The following is an 11,026-nucleotide window of genomic DNA, read 5'->3' as shown; positions in this document are numbered from 1 at the left end:
GTTGATAACGCAGGTGAGACCTGAACAGCACACGTTGCTATCTGTGTTTAAACTAAACTCATTTAAGCCAGGCCAGTTTAAATATTAAAGATCCAGAAGACGTGAACTTGTGCGCAAAAGTGAGAAGATCTGTGTGGTCACTCATCCGAAGCATGTGAACCCGCGTCTCAGAAAGCACACAAATATTAAGCTAATATTAATATATAATATATATATTCACTCAAAAATTATGTCAAAATGCCCGTCTTGGTGAGTATCCTAGCAGACATAGTCGGCTGAACGTACAGTATCAGTGCGTTCTCATAAAGTGACAGCACTTTCTTAATGTTAATCAAACAGCAACAACACGGAAATCACTCACTGCTCTTGATTGAATAACTTTTGTAACTTTAATAAGGATTAATCTTTAATTTATACAGTCAAATATGCAATGTTATTTTACATTTGATTACTTTATTCAATTTCTGTACCTAAAAACTAAGGTTAGACCTACCAAAAAAACCTGAAAAGCACTGTTTATTTTATTTATATCATTGCTCTATTGTATTTATTTGTGCTGTTGCTTGTAGTTAGATTATTTGTTATCTTCATTATTTTTATTTGACAATATAGTTTTTTCCCTAAACATAGCACATACCGAACCGTACCGAAACCGTGACACAAACCGAACCGTGAGTAAGTTGAACCATTGCACCCCTAATACCGAATATATCGGCGACAGGCTCATATCGGCCGATAATATCGGCTAAACGATATATCGGTCGGGCTCTACAAATTACTATGTTTGTTGTTATCTGCCTCCACTTTTGAGTGCAGTAGCCACATCTCAAAATCCAATCAACAACTGATACATAGAACCATTTTTTTCTTTTTCAGTAAACCATTTCACTTTTATATACATCGCAATATGTAGCAGGAGATCTGTCACCACTTCTGTTTCATTATGACTGATTTCTGTTGCCTCAGACAGGGTTTGTAAACTGCTGCCATTGAAATGAACCATGTGTGACTGCTTTGCAGCTCTCAGATGACTGCAGCTAATAATGCGGTGCAGTGTTTAAACATCTGAGGCGGCTCAAACCCCAGCTGGGTTGATTCAGGAACGATATGTGCCCTTGATCGAAACACTTAACCTGAGGTTAGTCCAGGATGACTGGCCCAGAAATAAGTGAACTGTAACTGTAAGCCATTTTAGAAGAAGCCTGCATAACTAATAAGTCAATGAATAACTGTCTGATGTTCAAGGACTCTTGAGTAATACGCGAACACATTTGAGAAAGGTTACGAGTTGTGACGAGTATCAGGAATGTGCTGTCGTGTCTGGATTCCTGCTCCACGTTTTACTTCACTGTCATCCTGCATCGAACAGATTCCCTACTTGATCTATGAGTGTATGAAGAGGCTTCAACTCAAAGGTGAACAAGGTGAAGTAGTTAACAGTGAACTCAGAACATATTTGTCAAAAAAGTACACTAACGTTCAAAGATTTGGATTTTGCTCAACAAGACTGCATTTATGTAATTAAAAGAGTGAAAACAGTAAAATTGTGAAACATTTCAATTTCAATTTTCTGACAGCTGAATTTTCAGCATCATTACTCCAGTCTTCAGTCTCACATGATCCTTCAGAAATCATTCTAATATGCAGATTTGCTGCTCAAGAAACTTTTCTGATTATTATCACAGTGTTGAAAACAGTTGTGCTGCTTTAGTTCGTGATTAGAAAGTTAATTTTTTTTCTTTCTTCATTTCTTTTTAAACAGTAATCTTTTGTAACTTTATAAATGCCTTTACTGTCACTTATGATCAATGTAATGGATTCTTGCTGAATAAAAAATAATTTCTTTAAAAAAAATAAAAGTTTTGAACTGTAGTTAATGTTCATTAAATGTAAAGTGCCCTTTACTGATGGTACTGACTTATTTATAAAACTCTTACCAAGTTCTCTCAAGACCTTTACTATTTATCTTTCTTTACTGTTTATTTAAGTCCTCATTCACATTAGTAGATAATAATCATTTATGGTCTGAAGATTTGCTTGAGAGGACAGTGGTCTGTATGAATGGAGTTCTGCCACCCTGAAAAACTCCCAAAGTGTCTGCGTGAACGCTTCCCTGCTGTTTCTCTCCTAATTGGCTCTCATAGGAATGAAATCTACCATGTGTCTCTCTCTGTACTGATTCCTGTAGTGGACACCTACTGCACATATTACAGCCATACTGTTGCACTATTCTCTAATTCAAGAGCAATGCATGTTTGATTGCTAAAGAAGCCTTTCTTTTCAGTGGCCATTCTTCTTTGAATGTAACCCGCCAGGTTTACAGCCCAGCAAGTATGATGTGCCATTCAGCCCCAAGGTGTCCTAATATCAGCTGTCGTCCTTGTTCAAGCAAGAGTCAGGCTGCAGAATCTAAAGCTCCCAAGAGGACTTAAACCCAAAGTATATTTCAGTTTGGTGCATATGCATAACTAACACACACCTTAATGACTTCTGACTGCTTCTTCTGCAAATTGCTGTTTGTGTGAACTTAATGACCTGAACCCACTCAGAAATAATGAAGAACCTTTACGCACTAGTCGACTAACTGATTGTTTGGTGACGAGTCAACCGTCCTAGCTGATCCCTGCACAAGAAGTTGTCCTTATTCCAACCACAGCACATCTGCAAGCTTCTCTGACCTCTCTCTCTGAGTCTCAGTGTGATGAAAGAGGCCATTGATTTAGCAGCCTTTGGTGTCTGAGACTGGAAGAATGAGTTACTGCAGGTCATGTGATGTTGCAGTGACCTGTGCTGCTTACAGAGGGATCAGAAGGAATTTAACAATTCTGATTCAGATTCCTCTTTAACGATTCAGGTTCCTTACTGGTCTTATTTAGTACTTTTAGGAAAGGAATGTTTCTTATCACATTTACTACCAAATGATACTCAAATTCAGAACAGGTATTACATTTAGAAATCTAATCCAACAAATGGCCTTAACTTTGTATCAAATGTCAAGCCAGCTCATTAGAATAATTTGTTCAGGAACCAGTCCTGTACGTTTCACCCTGCAGATTCAGTAATGATTAAGACATTAATAGTGCAGAAAACACTAGCTATGTTTCCATCCATGCATTTTTATTCAAATTGAGGCATCGCTTAAAAAAAAAGCTGCTCAAGAAACTTTTCTGATTATTATCACAGTGTTGAAAACAGTTGTGCTGCTTTAGTTCGTGATTAGAAAGTTAATTTTTTTTCTTTCTTCATTTCTTTTTAAACAGTAATCTTTTGTAACTTTATAAATGCCTTTACTGTCACTTATGATCAATGTAATGGATTCTTGCTGAATAAAAAATAATTTCTTTAAAAAAAATAAAAGTTTTGAACTGTAGTTAATGTTCATTAAATGTAAAGTGCCCTTTACTGATGGTACTGACTTATTTATAAAACTCTTACCAAGTTCTCTCAAGACCTTTACTATTTATCTTTCTTTACTGTTTATTTAAGTCCTCATTCACATTAGTAGATAATAATCATTTATGGTCTGAAGATTTGCTTGAGAGGACAGTGGTCTGTATGAATGGAGTTCTGCCACCCTGAAAAACTCCCAAAGTGTCTGCGTGAACGCTTCCCTGCTGTTTCTCTCCTAATTGGCTCTCATAGGAATGAAATCTACCATGTGTCTCTCTCTGTACTGATTCCTGTAGTGGACACCTACTGCACATATTACAGCCATACTGTTGCACTATTCTCTAATTCAAGAGCAATGCATGTTTGATTGCTAAAGAAGCCTTTCTTTTCAGTGGCCATTCTTCTTTGAATGTAACCCGCCAGGTTTACAGCCCAGCAAGTATGATGTGCCATTCAGCCCCAAGGTGTCCTAATATCAGCTGTCGTCCTTGTTCAAGCAAGAGTCAGGCTGCAGAATCTAAAGCTCCCAAGAGGACTTAAACCCAAAGTATATTTCAGTTTGGTGCATATGCATAACTAACACACACCTTAATGACTTCTGACTGCTTCTTCTGCAAATTGCTGTTTGTGTGAACTTAATGACCTGAACCCACTCAGAAATAATGAAGAACCTTTACGCACTAGTCGACTAACTGATTGTTTGGTGACGAGTCAACCGTCCTAGCTGATCCCTGCACAAGAAGTTGTCCTTATTCCAACCACAGCACATCTGCAAGCTTCTCTGACCTCTCTCTCTGAGTCTCAGTGTGATGAAAGAGGCCATTGATTTAGCAGCCTTTGGTGTCTGAGACTGGAAGAATGAGTTACTGCAGGTCATGTGATGTTGCAGTGACCTGTGCTGCTTACAGAGGGATCAGAAGGAATTTAACAATTCTGATTCAGATTCCTCTTTAACGATTCAGGTTCCTTACTGGTCTTATTTAGTACTTTTAGGAAAGGAATGTTTCTTATCACATTTACTACCAAATGATACTCAAATTCAGAACAGGTATTACATTTAGAAATCTAATCCAACAAATGGCCTTAACTTTGTATCAAATGTCAAGCCAGCTCATTAGAATAATTTGTTCAGGAACCAGTCCTGTACGTTTCACCCTGCAGATTCAGTAATGATTAAGACATTAATAGTGCAGAAAACACTAGCTATGTTTCCATCCATGCATTTTTATTCAAATTGAGGCATCGCTTAAAAAAAATCACAGGATGGAAATGCTAAAATGTGCATAAAATCTTTAAACGTGCACAAGAACTTGTGCACTTAATTGTAGATATTTTTTCTTCAACAAAGGAAACATGCAAATATACTCTAAAAAATGCTGGGTTGGAAACAACCCATCTTGAGTTATTTGGCAACCCTGCGCTGGGTAAATATTGGACAGAACACATGCTGGGTTATTTTGACCCAATTTGGCGTTGTGTAAAATAATACAATTTACAGCACAGTAAAGACTTTATAAATTAAATAAAATGTATACAAACCTTTATTTCGCTGAAGAAATGCACCAAATTGGCGGCGCTGAGAACCGCTCACTCCTGTAGTGGACTCAAAAAGGGAACGCTCTGACTGGAACTCAGCAGCTGGGTTGTTTCATCAGAGACAAGCTCAACCCAGCGGTTGGGTAGAAAAAAAAATAACCCAGCGTTAAAAATTACCCAGCAACTTAGTTACAGAAAAATTACCCAGAACCTGGGTAAACAAAATATGAAAAATAACCCAATAAAATGACCCAGCACTTGGGTTAAAAAAATAACCCAGCACTTTTTAGAGTGTAGTCTTTGATGGAAACGCACTTACTAAATAATTTCTTAGATGCACTGTCAAGTCAAACTGCAGAGAATATAAATAAACAAATAGCAAGCGGATAAAGCATAAAAAATAATAATAAATAAATAAAAATGAACTCCAAAACTCCAATAAATCGGGGCGAGGGGGGATAATCGGAAGCGGGAGGAAAAAAGTCAGTGCTGTGATGAGACGATCACGAGCTCACGAGCTCCGACGAATTGAGACGTGAAAAGTGCACAGACAAGTCAAAACATCGTCAAATCCCAGAGTGGCAGCCAGTGAGAATTTTAATAATTCATTTCACTTCTGTTAATGGAAGAGAAGATGCCGATAGCGGCTGATGCAGGATCAGTTATGGCGCAGCAAATCTCTCTGTGCTCTGCGCGAGGACTGGGATTGGGAACCGCTGTATTAATGCATAAATGCAGAAAAATGTAATTATTATAATAATGTATGAACTATAAGCATAGAAAGATATATGTGTTTAGTCCGGCAACCCCGATATTTAAAACCTTACAAGAAAAAAATGTAGGTCTCTTTAAGGAATGCAGTGTAACAAACCATAGTAATCGATTTTTTTAACTAAAAATGCAGATTGTATCCTCTTCCTATCCTATGGTTCAGGGACTCAAATGATTTGGGACTTGAATATAACATTAGTATAGTATTAAGTTTACGTAAAGCCCCCATAAAACATAACTCAAGTGTGTGTATTTGTGTGTGTATTTTTTAAAAATTACACGTAGTATTAAAACATTAAAGAACTTTCATTAGGGTCCCCTCCACAAGTTCCACAGGAATACCATAAATGGATGTTCTTCGTAGTCTATCCATGGCTGCAGCTCTCAATTGTCCTTATATATCTTGACACGGAGAGCAACTTTTGGAAAATCGTCAAAGAATATATTTTTAATTACCAAACCATGATCATGGAGGGAGAATATAGTGTATACCAAGGTTAATTGTAGTACTTTACAGTTTATTGTAGCAATTTGTTGATCCATGCAAACCAAACATTGTTTATAGCTACATAGGAATAAATAAGCTTTGTACTATGCAGCTTTTTGGATAATTCATGAGTTAATATCATTATAGTTATATTTATATATGATTATTAGTTTATTGTGAGACACGTCAGCACATCTATTTTGATTCCTTGCTCTAGTAGTTTGTTCACACCTCTCTTGAACAAGGATATTATAGTTTTGCATTTTTAAATTAGTTTTTATTTTAATATCGTTTTCAAATTTGCTATACATTTTAGTTTAGTTAGTTTCATTAATGGTTTTGTCAGTTTTAGTTTTTTATTTTGTAAACATTTATTTCGTTTTTATATATTTAGTTTCAGTTTCAGTAATTATAGTTTAGCATTGTTAACAGAACATTTCCAAAGAAAGATATTTAATTTCAGCAACATTTCATTGTTTTTTGCACTACAATCATTATATCTGCACTGTTGTTTACTTTACTGGTTTGCACTCTATCTGCCATATGCCTTGTGCTTTATATACAGTATATATATATTTTTTTACATTTTACCTTATTTGTATAGTTGTATTTTATATTTTGTATTTAATCTGTACCTATCTGTATTTATGTTATCTGTATGCACCAAGGGTCTGAGAGTAACGCAATTTCAATTCTCTGTGTGTATGTGCTGTACATGTGGAAGAATTGACAATAAAGCTGACTTGACTTGACTTGATTTAGTGTTTGCACAGTTTACATTTAACTCTTGTGCTTAACTCTGAATAGTAAAAATAACATAAGGGTTTGAGATACAAAAAAAGAAGAACCAAACTACTTAAAAGTTTAAAAGAATAAAATAAAATAGATGAACAAATACATAATAAAGATGAAATCTTGTTAAACATGTCTAGTTTACATTTTCAGATGTACAGTGTAGCAGTAGCAGTGTGACCACTGGTACATCAATAAACATTTCAAGTCATCTACAGCAAACACAACCTGCTGTAAAGTGGGATTAAGTAATGAAAACTGTATATGCATGTCTATAGTGTGTTCAATATTACTTTAGCAAGAACAGACTGGAACACAATCTTCCAAAGTTTCAAATGTATGTAGTTTTAATATTACTTGAACTAACAGACTAGAACACGATCTTCAAATAAGTGTGTGTGTGTGTGTGTGTGTGTGTGTGTGTGTGTGTGGTGTTCAGTTTTACTCAAACACAAACAAACCAGAATACAATCTTCAGAATCACCAAATGTGCATTTTGCATCAGATTGTGGTTGGGGTTTTCTGATTTTCTGTTAACATTTAAGAAGACTCTTTGCTCCAGGGAGGTGGTCATTCTGCTTCTCAGTCCAGATGAAAGCTGTCCACAAACAGAAAATATTCTTTCTACAAAGGCTTGAGATGCAGGGGCACAGACCAAATCCACTGCAACAGGTGCAAGTTTTGGATACACAGTTACCCGTCCTTGCCAGTACTGTAGTGGCCTGACTCCAATGTTGTCGTTTTTCACTTCGTCTAGGTATTTTTGCATTTCGTCCATTGCATTGCCAGAGTTATTAACTGGATTCACCTGGTTAGTACTGAAGATCTTTGTAGCGCGGAATGTGTATTTCTGAAGGGCTGTGATGGTACCTCCAGAAGTTGATGGTATTTCACATGCATCAGATTCCATTGTGGCTGAAGTTTGGCTGTATCTTAAAGCTTGATCCAAGACAAACATCTCTGCTGCTCTCTTTAGATGCTGCATCTCTGGTGATGTAAGAGCTAGGGAGACATATGGGTCCATAAGAGATGCTGCAGCTGCTGTTGGATCAAACTTTTAATGTGTAGGATCAAGTATGACTGCAAAGCGTTGCCGCATCGACCTAAGAAGGACTTGAACAGTCTGTTTTTCCATATTGGTAGACTGCAGATGTGCTTCCAGATTCAGCAGGGATGGCACTACTTCTGATAGGGACTGGCTGTCTGTCTGAAGCTGATCATTGTGTGTAGCAAATGGTTTCAGTACTTTCAGGAGATTTTCTAGCTTTGTCCATTCACTGGTCAGAAGAGTGTCAATCCCAAGCTCCTGTAGGATTTCATTGAGGATAGGTCTGGTTTCAATCAGTCTTTTGATAATGTCAAACGAACTATTCCACCGTGTGGGGCAATCACGGATGAGTGATTTTACCTTTAAAAAAACCTTTTAAAAAAATGAATATAAGAATATCATCTTTCCCCTCTACAAATTAGTTTTGTAAATGTCTTTTTTATATCTGATGCATATCAGTTATTGTATCAATAAAATAATGTTTATCTTCACTTTTTAAACTTTAAAATGATTTAAATAAATTATGTAAATTTATGTTGAGTGTTGTGTGACTGTGTGTAAGATTTCGCAGTCATGGTTTGTGAGATTTGTTACAACTGTAATTACTAATAACTGTGATAACACCTGGAATTTCATCATCTTTAAAACCTGTCTGTTTTTGCAGTGATTGCAGAGGGTAAATATAGTCTACGGAGAGAAAATCCACATGAACTAGTTTGTGTTCAAGAAAGTAAAATATAAATCTTACCTTTGAATAATTTGTTCATTTGCTACTGAGGACTTCTGTACAGCATGAACGATTGCCCTTGCCTTGCTGAGAATGGAACTTGTACTAGGAAATTTCAATGCATCCCTAACTGCAAGCTGCAAGGTATGTGCCATGCGCTGAAACTTCAAGTAGCCATCTTGAAACACGTCAGACAAGGCTGTCATAAAAGAAAGTTTAAACACATTTAAGGTCTATACTGTACATGTATTTTGCACATGCTGTTCTTTTCTAACACTTACAGCTGTAATGTCACTATAGCCTATAGCAATTGTAATGGATGGAACACAGGAAGCGTGCGGATCCATCTGCAAGGCTTTATTAACAGAGATGTGGTCAAACACAGGCATAGGTCAGACAATGGCAAACAGGTATATTGATGGCAAGGCAAGAGGGATAATCCAGGTACAAGGCAAAGGTCCAAGCAGGGGCGAACAGTATCCAATTGGGCGAGACCCGAGGGATAATCCAGGTACACAGGCAGTGATCAGAACACGGGGAAACAGACAAGGCAAGACACTAGGCTCGGTAATGCAGCTATCGCTAGATGAGTGATAAACGCAGAACAATACACAGTGATCTGAACAGGAACTGAGAGAGTGTTTAATAGAGTGTGTAATGGCTCTCAGGTGAGCTTGTGATTAGTGACGACTGTGTGATCAGTGAATGCAGCTGTGTAAGTGCAATGGATGATGGGAACTGTAGTCCGTAGTGACATGTAACAGTCTGTGTAGTGTGAGAGTCAATGTAATGGTAGAGTGACCTCTAGTGGCAATCAGCCGGAAGGCCACGGACCGGATTCGTGACAGCAATAAAGATAAACATTAAAAATTGGAATGCAGTTAATAAAAATAGCAACAAACTTACCTTGATCCTCATCAGCAGCACATTCATCCTCTGAGTCTGATTCAGATTCAGTAGCATCCAAGTTATCCAAAGTACCATACTGTGCCACTTCTGTGCTGTCCCCGTTTCTTTTTTTTAGAAGCTCCACAGCTTTAATTGTGTTTGAGCCATTATCCGTTACAATGAGCAGTACCTTATTCTCTGGAATATCCCATTCGTTCAGGGTGCTATCGATGCAATTGGTTATTGTTTCTCCGTTGTGTGGATGGCAAATGCGATGCAAATTTAGCAAAGCATGTTGTGATTGGTTCAACGGGCAATGGTAAAAGCATGCAGAGATACCCAAAAATGAAGCTGTCAAACCTTTTTTGCTCCATCCGTCTACACATACAGGTGCATCTCAATAAATTAGAATGTCGTGGAAAAGTTCATTTATTTCAGTAATTCAACTGAAATTGTGAAACTCGTGTATTAAATCAATTCAATGCACACAGACTGAAGTAGCTTAAGTCTTTGGTTCTTTTAATTGTGATGATTTTGGCTCACATTTAACAAAAACCCACCAATTCACTATCTCAACAAATTAGAATACTTCATAAGACCAATAAAAAAAAACATTTTTAGTGAATTGTTGGCCTTCTGGAAAGTATGTTAATTTACTGTACATGTACTCAATACTTGGTAGGGGCTCCTTTTGCTTTAATTACTGCCTCAATTCGGCGTGGCATGGAGGTGATCAGTTTGTGGCACTGCTGAGGTGGTATGGAAGCCCAGGTTTCTTTGACAGTGGCCTTCAGCTCATCTGCATTTTTTGGTCTCTTGTTTCTCATTTTCCTCTTGACAATACCCAATAGATTCTCTATGGGGTTCAGGTCTGGTGAGTTTGCTGGCCAGTCAAGCACACCAACACCATGGTAATTTAACCAACTTTTGGTGCTTTTGGCAGTGTGGGCAGGTGCCAAATCCTGCTGGAAAAATGAAATCAGCATCTTCAAAAAGCTGGTCAGCAGAAGGAAGCATGAAGTGCTCCAAAATTGATTGGTAAACGGGTGCAGTGACATTGGTTTTCAAAAACACAATGGACCAACACCAGCAGATGACATTGCACCCCAAATCATCACAGACTGTGGAAACTTAACACTGGACCTCAAGCAACTTGGGCTATGAGCCTCTCCACCCTTCCTCCAGACTCTAGGACCTTGGTTTCCAAATGAAATACAAAACTTGCTCTCATCTGAAAAGAGGACTTTGGACCACTGGGCAACAGTCCAGTTCTTCTTCTCCTTAGCCCAGGTAAGACGCCTCTGACACTGTCTGTGGTTCAGGAGTGGCTTAACAAGAGGAATACGACAACTGTAGCCAAATTCCTTGACACATCTGTGTGTGGTGG

This window comes from Sinocyclocheilus grahami, unplaced genomic scaffold, assembly GCF_001515645.1.
Source record: "Sinocyclocheilus grahami isolate Dianchi unplaced genomic scaffold, SAMN03320097.WGS_v1.1 scaffold353.1, whole genome shotgun sequence".
Taxonomy (NCBI): domain Eukaryota; kingdom Metazoa; phylum Chordata; class Actinopteri; order Cypriniformes; family Cyprinidae; genus Sinocyclocheilus; species Sinocyclocheilus grahami.
This window is presented reverse-complemented; position numbering follows the sequence as displayed.